The sequence below is a fragment of the Elephantulus edwardii genome, unplaced genomic scaffold (genome assembly GCF_000299155.1).
Source record: "Elephantulus edwardii isolate Elephantulus edwardi_28Jun2011 unplaced genomic scaffold, EleEdw1.0 scaffold00025, whole genome shotgun sequence".
Lineage (NCBI taxonomy): Eukaryota > Metazoa > Chordata > Mammalia > Macroscelidea > Macroscelididae > Elephantulus > Elephantulus edwardii.
In genome coordinates this window covers 596,321-602,452 of record NW_006399775.1, presented here as the reverse complement: position 1 = coordinate 602,452, position 6,132 = coordinate 596,321, and positions in this window count along the sequence as shown.

The following is a 6,132-nucleotide window of genomic DNA, read 5'->3' as shown; positions in this document are numbered from 1 at the left end:
TAATTTTTTTAAAAAAGTTTAAAAAATTGAGTTGTAAGTTATAGCTGAAAAGGTAAAACATATGTTAACTAGAGGCCAGACGGAAATAAAACAAAAATTTTGGAGAGAAGTGTTTCTACCCTTTTTTCCATTTGTAGCAACAATGGTAAATTGTTGTCGTGTACCAGTGAGCCAGAATTGACCCGTAACTGACCCTCCTGTGGGTTTTAATTGCACAGGAGGAGATTGCCCATCCTTCCCTGGCAGAGCAGCTGCATGCCTTCAGGGTTGCAGCACAGCGTCTTAGCACTAAGCCACCAGAGCTTCCTAAAAGCTCAAAGATAGTGGATTGGAAATCAACCTGTTTATGTTTTAGATCTCAGTCTGCCAATAACATGTCTCTTTGACAAGCCTCTCCTGTATAAATTCATGAGTTTAGAACTTTAAAATTTACAAATCAGCAAAACAACTATGAGATATAATCTCACCCCAGTCAGAATAGCAAAAGTTAACAGAACAGCAAACAACAAATACTGGTGAGGTTGTGGAGACTCTGGAACCCTTATTCACTGTTGGTGTGAGTGTAAAATGGTGCAACCACTGTGGAAGGCGGTGTGGTGCTTTCTCAAAAAGTTGCAAATAGAGATACCATTTGACTCAGCAATTCCACTACTGGGAATATACTCCAAAGAGACTATAACTGACATCCAAGCAGAAATATGCACACCCATGTTTGTTACCCCAGTTACTGTATCAATCCATCTCATCCAGGGTCTCCCTTTCCTGTGCTGTCTGTCCACCCTTCCGAGCATGATGTTCTTTTCTAAGGACCAATCTCTCCTGACCGTGTGCCCAAAGAAAGTGAGAGGGAGCTTCAAAATCCTAGCCTCCAAGGACAGATTTGGTTTTACCCTAAGACAGACCTATTTGTTTTCTTGGCAATCCATAGTGTATTCAAGACTCTTCTCCAGCATCACAACTTGAAGGCATGCATTTTTCTTCTGTCATCCTTAGTCATTGTCCAACTCTCTGAAGCATAACAAGTAATTGAGAAAACCATGGCCTGGATTAGGCACACCTTTGTATCTAGACTGACATTGTTGCTCTTCCGCATTCTGGAGAGATCATGATAGAAGGAGAAAAGACTGAAATTGCCAATGATTTCATCTTACTTGGACCCACAGTCAACATCCTTGATTACAGCAGTCAGAAGATCGGGAGACATATTGATTGGGAAAGTCTGCTGTCAAAGACCTCTCCAAATTATTGAGGATCAATAATGTCAATTGGAAGACTTAGTTGTGTCTGATTCAAGCCATGGTCTTTTTAATCACATACTGTGGACCTGATAGCTGGACAATGACTAACGATGACAGAAGAAGAATTTATGCCTCTGAGCTGTGGTGTTGGAGAAGAGCACTGAATATCCCAAGGGCAGACAAAAAAAACAAACAAGTATGTCTTGGAGAAGGTGCAGCCAGAGTGCTTCTTGGAGGCAAAGATGATACAGCTTCATCTCACATATTAGAAACATGTTGATATTCATTGGATTGAGACCTCATGCTTGAAAAGGTAGAGGGTGAGTGAAAGAGAGGAAGACCCTCAATGAGATTGACACACAGTGACTGCAGCGATGGGTTCAAGGATGTCTGAGATGATGAGGTTGGCACAGGATAGGACAGGATTCAGATCTGTCATTCATAGGGTCACTATGAATAGTACTTGACACAACAGCACCTAGCAACAAGAGTGTGTGCCTGACCCAAAGCATGATAAGCCATTTTATGTTTTACCCTGTTTCCAGTAAAGATTTACACAGCAGTTTAGGTTCCCATCCATCCATTTTGGTAACAATGTTTATAGACAGTTGTTGCATTCTTCACAATGTCTGAACATTTCATATTATTTCCATTAGTCTTGTTTTCTTGCCCTTCAACATAAAGAAAAAAAAAACCCTCATGGCTGGACCAATTAACAACCTCATGATAAACATAGAAGGATCATTTTACTTGGATCTAAAATTAACACTGTTGAAAGCAGCAGTCAATAATTCAAACAATGCATTGGGCAATTGGAACAATCTGCTGCTCTCTTCATTGTCTAGTACCACTCTAACAGATGCCACAAACTGTAACAAACATGTATTCTCTTAACAGTTTTGTAGTCTGGAAGTCCAAAATCAGGATGTTGAGGAAACATCAAAATAAAAATCCATCTCTGTGTGTTCTGGAGGAAAGTCTTTTTTTCCTTTGTCCTGGTGTTCTTTGAAGATAACCATATGTTTTGATCTTCACTTGTGTGGGGGAGTTTCCCATTGCTGGGACCTGAATGCACAAAGGAAGCACCTTGCTCTTGCTGGTTCTTGGTCATACTAACATCACTGCTCTTTAGCCATTTGCAGAGGTCTGTGGCAGCAGATTTTCTCAATGTAATACACCTTTTAATTTCTTGATTGCTGGTACCAAGTGTTTCATGTGGATCCAAGTAGGATGAAATCATTGATAATTTCAGTCTTTTCTCCATCTACCGTAATGTTGCCTATCGGTGCAGTGGTGAAAATGTTTGTATTCTTGTAAGTTCTTTTCACTCTCAGCAAGCAAAGCTGTGTCATCTGCATAATGCAGGTTGTTGATGAGTCTTTCTTCAATCCTGATCCCACATTCTTCTTCATAAAGTCCACCTTCTCAAATGATTTGCTCAGTATACAGATTGAATAGGTGTAGAGAAAGGGTACCGCCTGACACACAACTTTCTTTTAAACCACCCAGTGTTCCCATTATTTATGCATAGGGTAAAGGCTCTGACTTGCAGATAATAAATTCATTGCATTAGTTTCTTTTCCAGAAGGGTGGTACTAGAAAACCTGACCAGCAATATCATGATAGATGAAGAACAGATTGGAACTGTCAATGATTTCATTTTACTTGGATCCACAATCAACATCCTAGGTACAGCAGTCAGGGGATCAGGAGACTTCTTGAATTGGACAAACCTGCTGTCAGGGATCTCTCCAAATTTTTGAGGACAGTGCTGTCAATTTGAAAACTACAATTGATCTGATTTCAGTCTGTGGTCTTTTCAGTCACTTGCTATGTATCTGAGAGCTGGAAAGATTAATAAAGATGACAGAACAAGAATTGTTTTGTGTTTTGAAGCATTGCCCTTGAGTTGTTGTACTGGAGAACAGTATTGTATATCCCATGGACTTCCAATAAAACAAACAGATATGTCTTGGAATACGCATAACCAGAGTGCTCCTTGGAGGCAAGGATGATGAAACTTCATCATCTCACATATTTTGGGCATGTTTGTAGAAGAGGATATTCATTGGAAGGGGGTATTATGCTTGGAAAGATAGAGGAACAGCAAGAGAGAAAGACCATTAATGAGATGATTTAACGCAGTGACTGCAGTAATGGGCTTATATATGTCAGAGATGAGGAGGATGGCACAGGATAAGAAAGGGTTCAGATCTTTTGTTCTTAGGGTTGTCACAAGTTGTATTCAATAGCACCTAACAAAAAAACAAAACAAAAACAAAACAAAAAACCAAACACAAGTGTTCTCTTGCTCTGATCAGAAAACAGCCTCTTGGACTGTGTATAGGTTTCCTATGAGCACAATTAAGTGTCTTGAATTTCCATTCTTCTCAATGTTAGTCATAATTTGTTGTGATTAACACAGTAAATGCCTTTGCAGGTAAAGAAAACACATGAAGACATCAGTGTAAGTTTAGTTTCAAACTAAAAAAAAATTCCACTGGAACAATAAGCAACATCATGATATATAGAGAAAAGATTTGAAGTTGTTAATGATTTCATGTTATTATGATACACAATCAATGCTCATTGTAACAGCAGTGAAGAAATCAGAAGACATGTTGCACTGGGAAAATCTGCTGTCTAAAATGCTAAAGAGCAGGGATGTTAGTTTAAAGATTAAGGTGAACCTGATCCAATACGTGGTATTTTCAGTTACTTCCTATGCATACAAAAATTGGAAAATGAATAGGGAAGACTAAAAAATACCTCTGAAGTGTGTTATTGGAGAAGAATACTGAGAACAACAAACACATCTATCTGTCTTGTGCAGCCCAGGCTGCTCCATAGAGGCAAGGATGGTGAAACTTCATCTCACATACTTAGAGCATCTTGTCTGTAGTGCCATTCCTTGGAAAAAGACATGCTGGGAAAGGTGAGGAACTGAGAAAAAGGAAAGGGCTCTCAAAAGATAGATTGGTATGTTGACTCTATTAGACTTGAGCATGTCAGGGATTGTGATGATTGTGCAGTAAGTTAAGGTTCATATATGTTGATAGGGTTACTGTGAGTTACAGTTGACACATAGGAACAATAATGAAAATAATGGATCGGACAATTATGACAGTGTAGAGAACTTATTTAGCCCTAGTATTTCTTGGTTTTAACTCCAGCTTTCCATTATCAGTAGAATACTTAGCTTTGATTGTAGTGATTTAAGAGTCAAATTTATTTAAGCATTGCTCGTAATTTGATCTTAAGGCTGACCGTTTCAGAATAGCTTTGCAATTCGTGTACCGTTCTCCAGAATCTCAATGATTCTATGTGATCTTGTGTTCATATGTTGCTGGTGTTAAGTGTAGTAGAGTCCCTAGGAAGTTGCACTGATAACCTATGTTCACACTTCTCTGGTTGTTCAAATCCATGTGCAGCTCTATATGAGGAAGATGGGCAATTTCTTCCTGTGTGATTTATAGTCTTGGAAATTCTATGTAAGGTCAGCAATGAGTCAGCCTGATTGGACAGCAGTGAGTGGTATATTGTTATGCATAATACATATTGTTGTTATTCTGTACCACTGAATGAGAACTGACCCATAGCTAGCCTTCCAGCATGTCTTCAGAGACAATTAATCACTTGGCAGGAGATTACCCGTCTTTCTCCTCCCAAGCATCTAGTGGATTCGAACTGCATACCTTCAGGATTCAAACTTTGCTTCTTATCACGGGGGCACCAGAGCTTCCTTAATACATATTATATATAACATTTGCCATTTCAACATATTTGCACATATAATTCAGTGGCATTAATTCAACCAGTAGTTGCTTTGGTTCTCAATTTATCAAAGTCTCCGTGATTTTAGTAAGCTCAGGACTAGCTCTAGTGTACTAGCTAGAAATGAGTTTAGGAACTAGTTCTCTATTTAATCTTGCTTTAATTTGAATCTGAGTGCACAACACTTCTTCCTTCAATTTCAGATTTGGTACTGTGAGTTGTATATTATCACATCACCAATAAAGGAATATTGTGTTGAAGCAGAGTGTGTATCTCAGAACTTCATGAAAATTATATTTATGAGAAGAAGAAAAATCCATGGACTGAAGAAGCAGATCAATAAATACGCTCAATACATTTTTAAAATGTAAAAAAATTTATTTATTTTATTTTTTTGTGTGTACCGTCAAATCAGATCCGACTGGTACAGGAGGAGATTGGCCCTCCTTCTCCAGCAGAACATCTGGTGGGTTTGAGCTGCGTACCTCAGCGACCACAGTGCAGCTTCTTGCCACTAGGCCACCAGAGCTCCCGCTTAATGAGTTTTAATGACCTAGTTGCCCAACTGTATTAATGTAATTTCATCCTTATACTTTTTCTTTTTTTTTTTTCCTTTATATAAATAGTTCTTTAACTGGTACAATCGCAAAGAATATTCATAATTGTTAATCACTTCCTGCGTCATATCATGCAATAAACCAATACACAAAATGCAAAATACACACATTCTCCACACATGCTCAGACAGTGGGAGGTGGGCACAATGATTTGGATTGGTGGTTCATAGTTTTTTCTTCCTTTTCCTTGCAAATGCCTCATCAAGAGCAAATAAGCTCAGATGCTCCATGTTTAGACCAACTGTCTTGGATTTTTTCCACTAGTAGGAAGGAATCCTTATGAATTTACTTTGGACCAGCTAATTTAGTGGAAAAGTAATTCCAGGCACTATTTCTGTTCAGGCCATATGCTAAATTATCATCAAGGAGGGACAGTTTTCATATACTGGGTGTCTAATCAATTGGATTTTGGTTTAAGTCTGTTGTTAATTCTGCTTTGAGTTTTATATTGTTTTTCAGGTTTGGGTTTTTTTTCTATAATTATATTTTATTAATTTTCATAA